Here is a 19,429-nt window from a genome sequence, read left to right as displayed (position 1 = left end):
CAGCTATGCGAAAGTATGTATTTAAGCTTATAAATGCTCAAGCATGCGTTAGCATTTCTTCACACTCATCCCTTGACTGAAATTTATTATAAATATATATATGCATATGCCGCTGCACAAAGAAGAAAAAAAGTATTGTGGGATGATTTGTTTATTATAGAATGCAGCAAAAGTTTATATTTTAATACTATATGAAGCTAGATTAAGAAGATGAAAGTTCTCAAATCAATTTCAAATATACTTCAAACGGAATGAAATCAAAATGCTTTTCGCAAGAGTTTTTTCCCTCCTTACCTAAATTGAAAACTAACCTTTGGGAACTTGAAATAACGCCCATCCCAAACAAACCAATGTTATATCCAAGTATGATTATCTACTTCCACGGCTTTAACAATGTTTGCATATGGCTACTTGTGTATCTGGCAGTTGAATCCTGCCGTGCATGTATTTAATGACTTTATTCTCTTCCGCTTTTATATTTTTACATTTTTTTTGAGCGCGTAATAGCAACGGAAATAAAGTTTTCATTGCAGTTTCCAGCTCTGAATGCTTTTCGTTTATAATTTATTTTACTGGTATGGTCTTATCTCCATAAAAAGTAAAAGTTTTGCGGTTTGCTTAAATTTCATTTAGCAAAAGCATATGCAACAAAGTCGTCGTATTTGTGCAGACAGATAATTTAGAAAGTTAGCTCTTAATTAATTTACTCAGGTTTAATTAAAATTTGTGAATGAGCAACATTTTTTGAGAGTGAGACTGCTACCTAATTAAGGATACGGTGTTATTAGCTAAAAGAATAACAGCCCCTCGTAAGAAACCGTGTTTGAGCAGTGACCACTTCTACGGAGTCAGCGGAGTGACAGACTATTTTTTAGTGATGTGAAAACATTATTAAATTAAGATGGTTGGTCTGATGGTAGGTCAGCTAGGTCTGAGCTTCATATCAATACGGTCGAGGAAAGTCTGCAAAGACTTCACTCTCCACTGATTTAAACTAAGAACAAACAAAGTTCGCTCCTGTGGTATTATCATACCCCTAAAAATGTGCCACGTAAATATTTTGGAGCCACACTTCTGCGAAAAAGGAGAAATATTCCGTTAAGTTACTGATCATTATACGTTGCATAATGTGAGTCACGGTGGGGTGATATAAGGCCTTGCGTATAGGGTCAATGGCCAAACGACCACTTCAAGGTCATTTAATTCTGAAACCTTTTTAAATTTGTCTTTACGGCCACTTAAGAAGTTTTCTATCTTATTTAGCTGGCTCGAGGTCTGTGTTGTAAAATAAACACCGTTGATGATTTTTTCTTACCTCTCTGAAGTTGGCAAGACAACTTTTACGTGGAAAAAAATTACCTATTGGGAAAATTGCCGTGAATTTGCCGTAATTTATCCGTGAAACAAAAAAATTTGCCGTGGCCATATTTTAGAAAATACAGGGTGGCACCATAAAAAAATTGTTTCACGGATAAATTACGGCAAATTCATGGCAATTTTCCCAATAGGTAATTTTTTCCCACGTAAAAGTTGTCTTGCCAACTTCAGAGAGGTTTTTTTCTTTTTTCTCAACCAATATATTTCGACTGCTCTGCGGCAATCGTCATCAGGGTTACAAAACTAATAAAAATAAAAATAAATAAACAATTAACAAATTATCACAAAAAATTTATCATTTTACATCTGCACATACGTTTCTTAGCACGCCTGCCCTGTGTGACGTGGAGTATGGTACTGTCTTCCTCTAAGCAAGTGTTTGTATATATGCGCAGAATTGTCCACGTCGCTCTTAAAGTTGAGTCGTATGTTAGTCGGTACGTTGATAATGTGTAACATTTCAAGGGTGAATCGTTTACTGTAGTGTTGTTCTTGTTGCAGTATTTTGGTCTCGTCAAAGTTAGGTATGTGCCCACTAGCTGCACAGTGTGCCATGAGTGCTGTTTTCTGGTTATTTTGTTGATGGCATTGTTTTAGATCGGATTTATGTTGTGATAGTCTTGTTTTTAGTTTGGACTTAGTTGTACCGACATAAATACTATTGCAAGCTTCCTCAATCTTGCCTTTACAGGGAATTTTGTACACAACGTTGCTTTTGTCCATATTTGGTATAGTTGACTTCGTTTTATTGAAAAATTGTTTTAAAGTATTATACGGCTTATATTCAATTTATATTATGGTAAAAACGTCAATTGATGTTATGGCCGTTGACCTTATTGCACCAGTCCGTGAATCACTGCTATACGCCTCAGCATACTGAATAACCATTTTTTCAATTATTGTATGTAGGACGACGGAATGGTAAAAATTAGGTAAGGCTGAAAAGGCATGCCCGAGCATATCGAGGGCTATTGAAATGAACTTTCTTGGCCATCCGGGCACTCACCTCCCGTCCCTAATTCAATGAGGAACTTGGGGTCAGCAGAGCCTCGGTTGCTAAAGAAACAAGATTCGCTACGGGTGGGTGAGGTTGAAAATTGAGTTGGAGACGATATAAATTGCGCTGGTAGCCCCTTCTGTTCATTCCAGTTTGTGCCTTAATCGTGTACTCTTCGATTCTTCTTTAGAGATACCAACGCGGTATTTGCACGGAGATGCCCGACTCGTCATTTCCTTCAATTCCGCTGTGCGAAATGATCAAAGATAAACTAAGCCTTAATTCTTAATTTGTGGCTTAAACAAGGACAATGACAACAAATCTTACACTAGGACCATCGAGATGTGTCTCAGTCTCGCCAGTGTAGTCAGGTTAGTCTTATCATCGCATCATCGTAACTCGCTAGCTTGTTGGTTGCAAAAACCCATTGCGATGGTGCACCCGCAACTTGAAAAGTCTTACCTAATGCAAGAAAACTTTCAGGGACTATTATTTTTTTGTTCTACATCTCCAAGTGCTTTATCTTCTAAAACATGAGGAGCAGGTTTTAGAAGATATACAATAAATTTTCTTACGACAATGAGAGCCTACTAAATGCCTATCAACCAAATATATGTATATAATAAAAAGCTTTATTAGCTTACTGCTTTAAATATTTTTGTATGAACAAATAAAAATAACTGTAATCTATCAATTATGACCTAATTGCTAATAAACGCTTCTTTCATGGTTTAATGTACACCTTTAACAGACCACCTATTATTAATGTATTACGCCCAACCAATGTAAGTAATTACCAAGAAATTATTAGCTAGAGCACCCCTTGCTATTAACGCTCAGACACACCAGTGGATAATATATATTTGTTCATATGTATGTGTGCATTTTCAATAAGTTGTAGGCCATTAAATAATATACAGTACAATATATGGCCTAAACCCAATTAACATTTAAGCTAGAGCTCTACTTGAGGTTGAACGTCATAATCCAACACAAGTTTTGTTACATCAACCAACAAGTAAAGGTGTCTAAGTTCGGGTAACCGAACACTATATACTCAGCGTGAGCTTCAATTGTACATTTCATTTCAGATAAATTACTTTTCTACATAACACGTGGCACAGCCCGTTTAAAAAAAATGTCTCCCCATTTCCTCTTACAATAAAACTTGATAAGTGAAATATCATTGATTCACAACTATTTTTTGCTAAGTTACAGTTTATTATTCTAGTCTACGACCCTTTTAAACTTGTTTTATATCTAAGTTGCCGTGATCTTTAACTGATGCCGTCCATTTTTACTACACGTATTTAGGGTTTTGTGAGCTCGAGGCATTGCTTTGAATAAAACACTATGTTAGTATTCATACATTTATTTGGTCGATATTTCGACTTCAATCTGAAGTCATTTTCAAGACTTTTTTAAAAGCACAACATGAAAAGAAAATAAACAGAAACATATTAATTATATCACATACATACATACATTTATAACACTAGATCGACTTACTTGCATGGAAATGCCTGATCGACTAATCAGGTGTTCTAACAAAATAATAGGAAGAAGGTGGAAAAAGGAAAGTAAACAATTAGAGTACCGCAAGTATAAACAAATTTTAAGGAACCGTATAAGTAAACAAAATTACACAACAACAATCATATACAGAGAATTTTTAAGAATAACAAGACAAAATGCAACAAAGCAAAATGTGCATAATATCATCCCCCCTTTCATTAGTTGTTGTCCCCAATCTCGTTCGCAGCGGGATATTTGCTGGGCTGTGGCGCTCTCGATGAACCTTTTGTGATTTGCCCTGTGTGTTGTTGCTGCTTTGAAACTAAATTGCGATACGCGTAGGCACATTGGTCTACGTCAGACTTGTAATTCATTCTATTAGGGGTTTTCATAATATGGAGCATCTCCAAAATATATCGTTTATTGTAGTGTTTTTCTTTATCGAGAATTCTAACATTTTCGAAATCGGGGTAATGTCCAGTGTCAGCATAATGAGATGACAAGGCAGTCTTGTTGTCCGACCAATTGTTTCTTAGCTTGATATTGGACCTGTGACCGGAAACCCTTGTATTCAGTTTTTGTTTTGTTGTCCCCACATATACCTTCCCGCATACGTGGGACCCGTCGCCGTTACATGGAATTTCATATATTAAATTAGATTTCTCTAACTTTGGAATTGGGTCCTTCATATTGTTAAATACTTGTCGGAGTGAATTGTTGTATGTGAATGCTATTGTGTATTTTTCCCTGTCAAATAGGTTCGAACTTTTCATTCTTTCTTCCAATCCGGGAATATACGATACTGGCTTATATAATTTATTGCCTTTTTCACATAAGTTTTCATTTTTGGCTCCTACGTAAAAGTTGTGAATAAGTTTATTAATCAATTATCTGGGGAATTCGTTCTGTTCTAACGTCTTCTTTATTATGGCAATATTCTTGTTGTGAAATTTTTTCTCACTTATCGTGAGAACTCTACTTATAAAATTCTTCGCGGTGTTTCTAATAATTTTTGTTTCATGTTTAGAATTGTAGTTAATTAATCTACCCGATGAGGTTGATTTTATATACCAATCAATCCACAATCTGTTGTTTTTATTTATTATCAAAGTGTCAAGATAGGGTAGCTCTCCATCTTTCTCCACCTCAAAAATCAAAAATTATAGACGTATTTTCTAATATAGGGAAAATTTGTGTACCCAATTTTATTACGATCCGTTAATTTTCTTCGAGTTATGGCGCCGGAAACATAGAAAATTGCTTAGTCATAAAAGGGGCGGTGTCACGCCTATTTTTTAAAATTTGAAGTTTTTCCTACTTATTGTTATAAATCTACTTAAATCTTTTTTTGCAAATATATGGCTATTTTTATTCGCCCACGACCCTTTTAAAAATCTTTTATATAAAAGTGGGTGTGGCCCTTAACCGATTTCGTTAATTTTTCTACAAAGCATTCCTCATAGTAAAGGCAACCTCTCTGCCGAATTTTGTTACGATAGGTTTAACGATTTTTGATTTACGATTAATAATATTTGTAAAATTGATTTTACCACAAGTGGGCGGTGCCACGCCTGTTTGAAAATTTTTTTTTCAAATTTTTATAGAGTCTCAATATTAGTCGACACGTCAAATTTCAACATTCTAAGTTTATTATTTACTAAATAATCAGGTTTTTTGTGTTTTCCAAATTGTTAAATATATAAAAAGTGGGCGTGGTTATCATCCGATTTTGCTCATTTCAATACCAATCTATTCTGGGTCCAGTTAAGCTCGCGTACCAAATTTGGTGAAGATATCTCAATATTTACTCAAGTTATCGTGTTAACGGACAGACGGACGGACGGACATGGCTCAATCGAATTTTCTTTCGATACTGATGATTTTGATATATGGAAGTATCTATCTCGATTACTTTATACCTGTACAACCAACCGTTATCCAATCAAAGTTAATATACTCTGTGTGCAAAGCACGCTGTGTATAAAAAAGATATTTCCATGAGTTGGATTTTAACCCGACGTTTTAAATTGATGGTGCAAATTTCTCTGTCTGTTCTGTAAGGTTATTGAAAATATCGGCGTACATTTTTCAAAAGTTAAATATATTTATACAAATTTTTACACAGGCGGTTAATGAAATAACTAGGCAATATTTCTACATTAAAGCCCTTATGGAACTCAGCCTTCCATACAAAATATAAATTTTTAATTAACTCATTATCGCTTTCTTTTAATGCTTATGGAGTCAAAAATCTAGTCGTTTGTAGCAAAAGCAAATATGGCGTTTAAAAACAATGGCACATATCTGGTAAGGTGCAACATCTATAAATATGTAGTTGCAAATGTAACTTATTTTGATTGTGTCTTAATTTTAGGTGAGAAAAGATCAATGAAATTGCAACACTAAGGATCTGGCGAGAACCAAAAGACCACGTTAAAGACTTCTACTTTTGCATTGTGAATCCGAGTAAAAGATGTAGAGGTAAAAATGCAAATCCTATCGAATATCCTGATCTTGAGCCTTCTTCTGCTCCAGTCGCAAACGATCTGATACGACCAGTACCAGAGATATAGATATTAAATCAAAATCTCTCTTTGGTTGTTAGAGCAATTCACTGGCGATATTGGGAGTAAAATGTTAACGGGAAGTCGTACAAAAGTTTAGATTTCTTTTCGAGGGTGCAGCACAAAATTTGAAATTCGCACTTTGATCTCGATATAACTAATTACATATATCTACGAAAAGAGACAATAAATAACCTAAGTTCTGGGCCAGTAGCTATGTGAATTGGGAATTAGTTTTTGTTGCTTACCTTGCTTATTTTATTTGTACATATATTTCTATCCCCAAAGGTCACATCTTTAATTTGATGTTGTTTAACTTACCTGTAAAGAAATAGAAAAAGAGGAAATTAATTAATACTCTGCCCAATTTCGTATTTGTTTAAAATATTTCTTATATAAAAATTATTTGCATTATGGATTAACACCTACAGATAGCATCTGGAATCAAAAGTCGTAAGCCCATCTTATGCTTCTTATTATTTTATCTAATACCCAAAATCGATATACTACAGTACGAAATGGTACATGCAGGTTAGATGCGTGTTCACAGGGAAGTCTGAATTTGGACCCCTGCCTGGCACGCCTAAACTGTTTTCAGTCAGGACACATACTTCTTTGTGGTAGATTTGACACTAGTATATTCGCAGTACATAGCAGGCTCAATACTGTGCTACCTAAAATAGCACAGCAATTATTTTCTTTTCCCCAAACTAAAAATTCATACAACCGTTTCATAGTTGGGCACAGTGCATTAAGTTTTAGTTACGACTCAAACCTTAGTGGTAGACAGAATTTGCTTCCAATATAACTAAAAATATATACATAAGTGGTAGAAGAATGCATTAAAGCTGTTCTGCTCTATGCCCAACTATGATATATTTATAACACACATATGTATGCATGTATATAATTATATATTTGATTTGAATGGATTCAACTCTTTTGAATATATTTGTTTGCGTTTTGGTTTGTTTAGTTAGTTGTTGTTTTCATTGGCTTGCCTTTTTTATACTCAGCTGAGCAGAGCTCACAGACTATATTAACATTGTTCGCGTAACGGTAATCCGTAACGGCATAAACTAATCGAGATAGATATAGACTTCTATATATCAAAATGATCTGGGTGAAAAAAGAAATTCATTTAGCAATATCCGTCCGTCCGTCCGTCTGTCCGTCTGTAAAAACTAACTTGAGTAAATTTTGAGGTATCTTGATGAAATTTGGTATGTAGGTTCGTGGGCGCTCATCTCAGATCGCTATTTAAAATGAACGAAATCGGACTACAACCACGCCCACTTTTTCGATATTGAAAATTTCGAAAAACCGAAAAAGTGCGATAATTTATTACCAAAGACGGATAAAGCGATGAAACTTGGTAGGTGCGTTGACCTTATTGCGCAAAATAGAAAATTAGAAAAATTTTGGCACCTCCCACTTTTAAAAGAAGATAATCTAAAAGTTTAGCAAGCTGTAATTTGGCAGTCGTTGAAGATATCATGATGAAATTTTGTGAGGACCCCAAAACCGAGGCTTTTGTACCCTCACAACATATACCTATTTTTCATTTTTTCTTACATACATGTTATACAAGAATTGAATTTAACTCTGAATTTAACATTTATACATTTTTATGACATGAATTATACCTTTATGAATCACACGTCAAAACAAATACATGCGGGCGCATATTGAATTATTATTTACTAAATTGAAGGATAAACCAGACTTGCGCACTTTTGCACGCAAGCACAATATTTACATTTTTCGCCCACATAAGTTTCAAATATAGGTCACCCTAACATACACTAAAACATTTGGAAGGAAAATGGAAATGCACAAAAACATAAAATTATGCCGGTCAACCAACCCTTTGCGCATCCAATGCACTCAGCCACAAATACAACATACATAACAATTTAGATAAACAAAGATCAGCAGTAAAAGTCGCCAAACTAAGCGCTGCTACTAATTGGGACTTTTCTCTACATACTTACGTACAAGCATACGACACACCAACGCACGCCCTACGCAGAAGCCGAAAGCATCAAACGAGGCCAACGCACCATCAAAACCAAGTGACAGCGAACATACGCATAAACACATATGATCGAATTCGATAGGTAAACCAAAGACTGGAAAACACGGCAGGCATACAACAAGCGTACGTACGAGATTTGGCACATTGTTCGCTATGTATATTAGGGCTCCCTAAAATTGGGATATGAAATGCCGGGATAGCGGATCGCCATACATGATCGAAAATATGCATATATGTATATATACCGATGTACCACCATATGTATGATAATGGAAAGAGGGAAAACGCATGTTAGCATGTAAGCGTATGTATGTACCAATAGAATACAGCGAAAGTAGCGTTAACTAGAATTCGATTTTTGCATTTCCAACTTTTATAATTGTTATTGTAAAATTACTGACTGCCTGCGTGCAGTCCTACATAACTTTATAACTAAGGAATTATTACAATGAATTGTTTTTAGGAAATAACTGTCCACCGGCGTACAAAATAGTATATAAGGGCGGCAAATTAACTTGTAAGATCAGAAGCTAGGAGATAGGCATACGAGTCAGTGGGCTTCTACCACTGACCAACACGACCTGAAGGTTTCTACTTCATTTCGTGAATTATTTTATATTCAGTAGGAGGTTTCTACTCCAACTGACGGAGAGCTAGCAGAGGGGTTCTACCTCAGCTACTCTTATTTAGACAGGGACAAAGAATAGGAGTAGCTCTTAGGGATATCGATCCTTTTTTTTTAAATAAACTTTATAACGTTTTCAGAACTCCTTTGTCTATTTATTTTCATCGGAATAGGTTCCCCCACCAAATATAGGAACCCTGGACGGACTGGGCATACCTCAGCAGGAATTAGTCCGTCACAATTTGGTAGGCACGTTACTCCTATTACTATATATGTGCTAAATAAAAATTTGCGAAATTGGATGAGCAACACGCCCACTTTAAAACAACTTTTTTTTTTTAAGTCAAATTTTTACAAAAAATTTAATATCTTTACAGTATAAAAGTAAATTATGTCAACACTCGACTCCAGTAATGATATGGTGCAACAAAATACAAAGATAAAAGAAAATTTCAAAATGGGCGTAACTCCGCCCTTTTTCATTTAATTCGTCTAGAATATTTTTAATGCCATACGTCGAACAAAAATTTACCAATCCTTGTGAAATTTGGTAGGGACATAGATTCTATGACGATAACTGTATTCTGTGAAAATGGGCGAAATAGGTTGAAGCCACGCCCAGTTTTTATACACAGTCGACTGTTTGTCCTTCTGCTCGGCCGTTAACACGATAACTTGCGCAAAAAATGATATATCTTAACTAAACTTAGTTCACGTACTTATCTGAAGTCACTTTATCTTGGTATAAATATGGCCGAAATCCGACTATGCATTATCGAAAATTACGAAAAATGAAAAAAATGCCATAATTCTGTACCAAATATGAAAAAAGAGATGAAACATGGTAATTGGATTGGTTTATTGACGCAAAATATAACTTTAGAAAAAACTTTGTAAAATGGGTGTGACACCTACCATATTAAGTAGAAGAAAATGAAAAAGTTCAGCAGGGCGAAATCAAAAGCCCTTGGAATAATGGCAGGAATTCTGTTCGTGGTATGACATATATAAATAAATTAGCGGTACCCGACAGAAGATGTTCTGGGTCACCCTGGTCCACATTTCGGTCGATATCTCGAAAACGCCTTCACATATACAACTAAGGGCTACTCTCTTTTAAAACCCTCATTAATACTTTTAATGTGATACCCATATTGTACAAACACATTCTAGAGTCACCCCTGGTCCACCCTTATTGCGATATCTCGAAAAGGCGTCCACCTATAGAACTAAGGCCCACTACGTTTTAAATAATCATTAACACCTTTCATTTGATACACATGTCATACAAATACATTCCAGGGTTACCCTAGGTTCATTTTCCCAAATGGTGAGTTTCCCTTATTTTGTCTCCAAAGCTCTCAGCTGAGTATGTAATGTTCGGTTGCACCCGAACTTAGCCTTCCTTACTTGTTTTAATTTGTTTTCACTGCTCGGTTGTTGGCCTACATATATGCTCAGCTGGTTTACTGTCAGTTGGATAGTCACACTGCATCGTTTATGTATGCAGTGTTTTTGTATTCTATCTGTGACAAGGACATTAAACCCCTCTGCAATGGAGGCCGCTACCAGCCAATTGCCTTTTCGCTTTTGTTTTGCACTTTTGTCGTCACATTTTTTTGTGCTGACTATCGTCGCCATTGAGTCGGCTGAATCGGTCAACAATGTTGGAATTCGTATGACCCAAAAAAATGTCAACATATTTGATGTCATTCTTAAATCAAAACAAAATTTGTTTTTAACACAAATTTTATAAATTCTTGTTTTTTGGAAAACATATTTTTGCGAAAAATTAAACCAAGGTTTAATGGGCATAAGAGCTCTCTATTCAATTAGAGGAATCTGACTGACTCACTCATCCGACTGGATGTAGAGACTGGAGAAAATTAAGCTTACTTACTTACTTAATTGGCGCTTAACCGTCTAAACGGTTAGAAAATTAAGCTAGGCAAGGAAAAAAAAGGAAATCCTCGAACTAAGCGACTGTCTCGACATCGACCTATTGATGAAAAGAGACTTTTCTACTTCCTTTTCTTCTTTTATGCTTAAGGACACTCACCGAAGATTTTGCGGATTTGAATCGATGTTTATGGCATCATACCGGTTATATTTCCGGCGTGTTCAGGAAAAAAGGGCCATCAAGATGCTTGCCCGACCATTGACTAATCTGCAATGCTATCAAAGTTTGTTAGCACGTATATGAATCCAAATCAAACTTTCCAAACGCAAAAAAAGGTTGCCAAGTTACTGTTTAAATGAATTAGTTGACATAACATATTTACAGCTGAGAGGTAAACAGTCTTAACTCCACTTTTGGTCCAAATGGGGCTGATATTATTTTTGAACTTTACTGTCTTCTTGAATTTCTGGCCAAAAATCGCAGCTAAGATATTTAAAATTTGAATATGTTGTATCTCGTCGATTCGAAAAAAAAATTGTTTTCTGGCAAAAGGTTTTTTCAGCGTTTCGAAGGTGTTTTCGAGGTACACTCAGTGAAAAACGCCGTTCTCAAATCCAGCCCCACCGGACTCAAGTCAAGCTTTTCATGTTCTTACTTTTTGGTTCTTGAAAAACGAACGACCTGTTCTCAAAACAACAACCTTGCTCTTGAACTGACAACTATTTTCTAGAAAAGAGAACGGCTGGTCTTAAAATATAAACAAATGTTCTATTAATGAGAATAATGTTTTTAAATTAAATACATGAACATTGTAGGTCATCCAACCCACTTCTTCAGTATGGAACTTGCAGACACCATAGCCACCCCTACTACATAAACAGTAAGGTGAGGTTGCCAATTGAGTTGAGTAAGATACTGATTGCACTTACCTTCTTTAGAGCTCGAAAATTACCTTAATGTTGGTTCTTGTGGAGAATTAGACAACGATTGAAACTGCACCTAAGTTTTAGGTGTTTCGTATAAGGAAACCGGAAGGCTGACTGCAAGGGTCTATACATAAGTAGCGCCTACTGAAAGTGTTAGCAAAATGGCCAAAAAGCCTTATCCTTCACCTTCATAACCAAGAACATAATTCACCGAAGCATATGTTTTATAAAAAGTGGCACTCGCGGAAAGATAATCTACAGTAAAATATTAACGTACTCAGCGCTGGCACGAACTCAACCTACCGACGATTGGTATTCGAGCATTTGGTTCCCGATGAAAATTTTCTATCAGAAAACTTGCTATCAAGAGTTGTTTGGATGAAAAATCGTGTAGAACCTCATTGGCAGCGATCAAAACCAAGTCATCTTTCAGCTAAAATTTTCAAACCAAATACCTGTGGGGAACGCATATAAAAACCAGACATGGGAAGCAATAATGGTTGACGCTACAAGCCGGTGGATGGGATGTTTGAAGAGATAAACCACTTTCTACGCAATGTTGCAATGCCATTTTTCCATGGAGGGGAAAGAACAAACCAGCCAAAAAATATTTTAGAGTGAAGGATGGTCTCGGTTGCCATAAAGCCCTGGCGACAAGGATATATAAGAATTTCGTTTTGGGCACCAGCTTATTTATAAGATAAATATGCAGAAATTGTAAACGTAAACTAAAAGTTCAGAGAAAATGAGCGTGTTATACAAGAAAATCTGCGCATGGATCCATGCAACAAGGTAGAGCTCAAAGCTCATTTTCATAACATGAAGCATTGCACTGCTCCGAGGCCTGATAGAATATTGACAAAGCGAAACCTTACAGATGCTACGCCTCAGAGCAGCCAAATATGATGAGGAAGGAATATCTCATCGGCAGCACAATTTTTGTCAGGGGCGAAAGAAAAAACTCATAAGAAACTAATGTTCTCTAAGCACTTCGAATATGTGCCGATTAATGGCAAATAAAAGCGGTCCAAAACCATGCATAAGCACGCTGCTCGCATTCGCTTTGCATTTTTACTTTCGTATGTTGTAGAAGCCTGGGCAGATGCAATGAAATACTTCAAGCGACCGGGAAAAGTGTGCGACACTTATGAACTTAGTTCCCTCACTAGGGTAGGCACCTTGTCGTTGGTGTGAGGGCTTAGCCGAACTACATAGCGCCCGACTATGAGACGGAGCTGGTTAGGACTGACATCTACGCCGTTTCGCCTCATACGAGGGCGGCGGGATGTCGGTGACCAAGAACTGCCAACCTCCTAATCCAGGGTGTTATGCGGACCGTGCCTATTGGACGATTTGCAGCCAGGGGATAAATTCGGCTGTATTCGAACGGAGCCTTCCCGATACCGGGCCACCTCGGGAAGTATTAATGGCCTTACCACAGCAAGGGGCGCTGCTGTGGCGGACTGTTCTTTCCCTGTATATAATACTGGACCGCTGAGCCCGCCTTGTCGGGCAGGTGGTCGTACGACCAAGATGAACGACTCATTAACTGACTGTAATAAGGACGATGTAAAGAGGACGACTGAGTCGCAATCCAAGGACGACAAATACGAATTAAGCGATGCGTCGGACTCGGGGAGCGAGAGTAGTGCTGATTAAAGGAACTCCGTGTTGGAGAAGCACACAAATGAAAATGGAGTAGAAGAGTGGAGAAGGGTACGGAGCAGAGGAAGTAAAAGAGCTCTCTCGCAGTACCGTGCAGCACTAAGAATTGTTCAACGCTTGGGAGCAGTGGTCGACCCAACAGAAGTGGAAATCGAGCGCTTGGAATGGGCCCATGAAGCGGTAGAAGTAGGTCGAAGGCAGTTCAAAAGGTTTGCCGCGAGAAACCCTCGGTTCTGCAACCGGTACGAGGAGGAAGAAGCGTCAAATGGCAGAATGAAGAGGCAACGTTCGGCAGAAGGCGACAAGCCTGCTTTCAAGAGGCAGAAAGGACGCAGTCCTAGAGCCGCGAGGCAGGGCAGTCGCATAGACAAGACAAGTAGGCCCAAAGCTGTAAGACAGATAGGCTCCAACAGCGAGGTAGCAACTACCTCGAAAGCTGCGAGTCAGAGGGAACTTCCAATTAAGGAAGTAGGAGATAAGCCAAAGGGAGATAACGCTAAGGCTCCGGCTTTCTCGGAGGCCCTAAAGGGAGTTAACGCTAAGACTCCGGCTTTCTCGGAGGTGCCAAAGGGAGATAACATTAAGACTCCTGCTTTTCCCGAGAAGATGAGTGATGTGGCAAAGCAGTCACTGACTGTGGCGCTGGTTGATCGTAGCAGTCCTTTCGGACAAATGACTACTGAAAGGTGGAGATCTGTGGAAAGGGAGCTTTTTAGCTTAATGCTTAAGATGATGCGGGAACAACCAAGTAAGCCCCTTCCAACCTCTGATTCGGGGGGATGGTATAACGGTGTGAAGATGATAGCGTGCGACAACATCGCGAGCTTGCAGTGGCTGGAGGAAGTGGTTCCAAACCTCCAAAGGCAAGTCACGAACGCGCGGTTTGAGGTGGTGGATAAAGCGCAACTCCCCACGGTACCAAAAGTTAAGGTATGGATACCATGCGTGATGAAGTCGGAGGATACACTGCGACTTCTGCAGAATCAGAATCCGAACATACCGACACAGGATTGGAAGGTACTTACTGTATCTCGGCCTACCGAGGATGGTCAGTTCTACATCTTCCAAATAAACAAGCAGGCGGAGGATATTTTGTACACGCAGCTTGGTAAAATGTCCTTTGGCACTGGCAAAATTTACATGCGACTCAGGAAAAGAAGTCCCAAGGATAAAAACCCTAACACGCTAGAGGTGGGCGAAGTCGAAAAGGACTACAAAATCCTAAGGGAAAAAAGACAGGTGGAGGTCCCCGACGTCACCACGAACGTGCTAGAAGAGGACCAACCGCTAAATGGTGCTGTGACTCGCACAGAGGAACACCCTGCACAACAGTAACGAGAGGCTGAAGGGGCCTCGAATACTCTAAACCAAAAGGGCAAGGGGAGGTCGACGACGTTAAGACGAAGGTGCTGGAGGGGGACAAACAGCCCAATGGTGCTGCGAGTCCTACAGATAAACCTCCAACACGGTAAAGTGGAGCCGAGCGAACTCCTCCTAACCCTTGAGGAGGGTTCGATTGACGTGGCGCTGATCCAGGAGCCGTGGCTCTCATCGGGAAGAAAGGTTTCTGGACTTAGCGCGCGCGGGTTTGGCGTTTACTACGCGCAAACGGAAGGACGGGTGCGAGCTGTAGTAATGGTAAGGAAACAGCTGCATTCATATATGCTGCCTAATTACACCACTGAGGATCTCGTAGCGGTGGCCGTAGAGCAAAAGAATAAGCAGGCATTTATCCTGGCGTCCTACTACATGGCCCATCCTTCTCCGCCCATGCGAATATCAGCTTCAACATCCCCCTAAAGAGGGTAGAGAAGGGAGGAACCTTTAGAAACCCTAGGTCAACGAACTGGACTAAATTCCAGAAACATGTAGAAACAAAACTGGGACAACCCAAAGAGGTTGCTAATGTAGAGGAACTGGAGGAGTCGAATGAATTTCTAACAAGGACGCTTATGACTGCGTATAACAAAGCTTGCCCTCTAAGAAGATTCAGAGGAAAAGCAAAGCCGCCATGGTGGAGCAATGAGCTGAGTCTTCTAAGAAGACAGGTAAAAGAAATATTTAAGCTCGCAAAGACCGCGGAAAGCGAAGCGTGTCGGGACGAGTACAGGGATCTACTGAGGATCCACAAGCGTGAAATTACCAGGGCGAAGAGAGACTCATGGAAAAGTTTCTGTACGGACATAGAGTGCTCCAGCGAAACAGCACGGTTGAAAAAAGTCCTAGCAAAGGGAAACATAGTCCAGGGACTAATAAAGAAAGTGAACGGGGAATGGTCACGTAATAGTGAGGAATCCCTTGAGGTGCTTCTCGATACACATTTCCCATCGAGTGGGCAGTAAAGACGTTTTCTAAGTTTAAATCGCCGGGCCCAGATGGTATATTCCCGGCCATGCTACAAGTCTCAAGTAGGGCGGTCGTGGAATGGCTTAAAATAATATTCTATGGATGCATACGACTGAATCATGTACCGCACTCTTGGAGAACTGCTCGTGTAGCTTTTCTACCAAAGGCGGGGAAGATCGGTCACATGTATTCCAAAGACTATAGACCCATTAGCTTAACATCATTTCTGCTCAAAACCTTTGAGAGGCTGATAGATGTGTACATAAAGTCCAACGTGGATGAAAAGCTGCTCTCCACAACACAACATGCGTACACCAAAGGCAAGTCGGTAGACACCGCATTGCATAGGGTGGTAATAAGCATAGATAAATCCCTGGAATATAAGGAGTATGCTCTAGGAGTCTTCTTGGACATTGCCGGGGCTTTCAATAATGTTGCAAAATGGGCGATTATGGATGGTCTTAATTACATTAAAGTACATCCTGCCTTAATCAGATGGATCGGCTGCATGTTAAATTGCAGAAAGATTGCATCACAATGGGGATTGCACGAGGCTACGAAATCAGTGGACAGGGGCACGCCGCAGGGAGGGGTGCTATCACCTCTGCTGTGGACGCTGGTCATCAACCAACTGCTCAGGCAATTTGATGAGGGACCCGTAAAACTTACGGCTTACGCAGATGACGTTGCAATTGTCATAAGTGGAAAAGTCCTTCCAACGATTAGCTCTTTGATGGATCGGGCGCTTCGCGATATTCATACCAGGGCATCTAATGTCGGGTTGAAAGTCAATGCGGAGAAGACGGATATGGTCTTGTTTACAAAGAGGTACAAGGTCCCAAATTGGACCAGGCCTAAGTTAGGAGGGTTGACCTTACAGGAGAAACCTTGCACAAAATATTTAGGAATCATCCTAGACAGTAAGCTGTCATGGAAGCTCAACGTGGAGGAGAGGGTCAAGAAGGCCTCAACGGCACTCTACGCATGTAAAAGAATGCTGGGGTGTACGTGGGGCCTATCGCCCTTTCTTTCTCATTGGGTTTTTACAGCGATTGTAAGCCCTATTCTATACTATGGAGTTCTTGTTTGGTGGAAAGCCACACAAAAAACAACATACCTCAAAAAATTAGAGGGGGTATGCAGACTATCGATGCTTAGCATTACGGGAGGCCTGAAAACAACCCCGACGGCTGCACTGTATGCCATTTTGCACATCCCACCTGTAGACCTGGTAGCAAAGAACAAAGCATTAACGACCGCAACCAGGCTCGGTGCTCGGGGCAGCTTGAGCGCCGATCATATGGCCATAGTAGTATAGCGTCATCAATCACAAGACGAACAGACTACATGATTCCCTATCTGCGCTTCGAGGGAGATCTTAAGGCCACAATAGAGGTGGACGGTTGGCGCAAGGGTGCGCAAATGGCGGACGAGGCGATACATGTGTACACCGATGGTTCCAAAGTAGTGGAAGGAGTAGGGTCTGTGGTATACTGCGCTGATCCGGAAATAATCAGATCCTACAGGCTGCCGGATTACTGTAGCGTTTTCCAAGCGGAAATATTAGCCGTAACCAAAGCAGTAGATACCCTGGAAGAGAATAGCTTAAGCTGCAACCGTGTTAACTTTTATATTGACAGTCAAGCAGCAATTAAAGCAATAATCTCGCATAGCACAGCATCTAAATGCGTGTTAGAGTGTAAGCAGTCTCTGGAGAGAATCGGGACAGGGAGAAGCATACATCTATATTAGGTCCCAGGGCATATGGGAATAGATGGGAATGAAAAAGCGGACGAACTAGCTAAAAAGGGCGCATCCCTTGAAGCTTGCTCCGTAGATGTCCCAAAAGCGTGGGTTCAAGCGCGGGGCTGTAAAGTGTAGAAGATTATGTGTAGGTCTTACAACCTTAGACTAACACAGTTGCTCCTATCATTAAAAAGAGAGGACTGTAGACTCATGACGGGTATTCTGACTGGACACTGCCTTCTGGTGTTACATGCCTTTAAACTAGGCTTGGTCAGTGATAGCAGATGTAGGAAGTGCGGGTTGGAGGAGGAAACGATCGAGCACGTTCTGTGCTCGTGCCCTGCACTTGCCAGGCTAAGACTCCAGCTATTAAGAGTGATACAGCTGTCAGATCTAGGAGCAGCAAGTGGCTTAAGTCCTAGGAAGCTTCTAGTATTTGCCAAGAGGACGGAGTTATTTTATAACATAGGTCCTGGTTTTTGATAGGGTTTTTCAGTTTGGTCGTTAAAACAAACTTCTGGTAACACTACGGACTCAATCAGTCTATGTGAGGTCCTCATGGACCGGCCAGTTCAACCTACCTACCTATGAACTTAGTTGAGAGGAAGACATTCAAGCTAGTATAGAGTCCGTATCATATTGTTTATTATTATATTATTATAATTATATTATTGGAGTGAATATTACAGGCAGAGGCTTAAAATTCCGGCTTATGCAAAAAAAGTTGTCTACTACCCTGTAAAAACAAATGGTTCTTAATATGATTAAGTTCCTAAAATTATAATATCGCAAGCTTAATATTTCTTAGCGTCCTGGAAAGGTTGTATGATAATAAGTTTCAACGTACCAGAGATCTTTATGTTTGATATTCTAAAGCCTTTGCTCTTAAATTTTGAAAAACGTGGGTTTTGATTCTCTTATGAAGTATGAAATTGTTAACTTTTTCATTAATAGGTGGAGAAGCGTTTACATAATAAAAATTTGTCTTTCAATTCTTAGTTTTTTAATGCATTAGCTTTTTAAGTTAAGCTATGTTGATTTAAGTTAGATCTAGGGGCTGCTAATGGAATTTCTTTTTTTAAGCTCTAATACCGTTTTAAAAGGAAAGATTAGTTGTTTGAATTTGGTAGTCATATACTATGTACTTAAGTTATACAATTTTAAAATATTAAGGGCTAACATTCTTAAGCTGTTAGGAATTCTTCTACGTTCCTAAGTTCAAGATATTGAAGACGGCCATGCCCGTAAGTTCTTTACTCCTAAACACATACGTAAATAGTTTATCTTTTAGTGCACTAAGCTCTATTCAATTAAGATTTGAACGCTTAATGTTCAAAAAGCCATTCGTAACAGTCGGCCACTGACAACGCCCATTCCATTAACTACTTTTTTCTCTCTAGATTCGCAAGTTGACTCAGACTCAAAAATTTGCGTATATTGTTTTAATATTAACTACAGTTACCAAGGTTCAATTTGTAGGCTCTTTGTTAAATCATAAGCTTTATTCAACAGAGAGGGGAAGGAAAAGAGAGAGATATGATAATTACTCATACGAGTATGTATAAAGAGCAAACACAAATTGGGAGTCGGCCAATGTAACACTTCATTTCCTGGAATTATTGATTGGCCAAAAGCTGTTATTTGTGTGTAGGTTGAAAATATTAACATACACGCACATACACACATACGGAAATATATGATGTTCATGTGAATTTATGTACTCTTTGGTT

At 39.1% G+C, this 19,429-nt stretch overlaps 1 protein-coding gene across 16 annotated transcripts in view; it reads right to left on the bottom strand.

The window, feature by feature from the left end:
- Positions 1-19,429, bottom strand: part of dnc (phosphodiesterase dunce) — a 731,124-nt gene that overhangs the window by 148,249 nt on the left and 563,446 nt on the right. Inside the window, exon 1 of one of the 16 annotated variants that reach the window (XM_067784342.1) lies at positions 6,702-6,750. The exons of the other annotated variants lie outside the window; for them this stretch is intronic. The gene's annotated coding sequence lies outside the window, so the exon portion shown is untranslated. Of the gene's footprint in view, positions 1-6,701; positions 6,751-19,429 lie in introns of those variants that run through there. 16 annotated transcript variants of the gene reach the window in all.

The sequence above is a fragment of the Eurosta solidaginis genome, chromosome 4 (genome assembly GCF_040869045.1).
Source record: "Eurosta solidaginis isolate ZX-2024a chromosome 4, ASM4086904v1, whole genome shotgun sequence".
Lineage (NCBI taxonomy): Eukaryota > Metazoa > Arthropoda > Insecta > Diptera > Tephritidae > Eurosta > Eurosta solidaginis.
The sequence above is the reverse complement of the archived record's forward strand: the minus strand, read 5'-3'. Positions and strand labels throughout refer to the sequence as shown.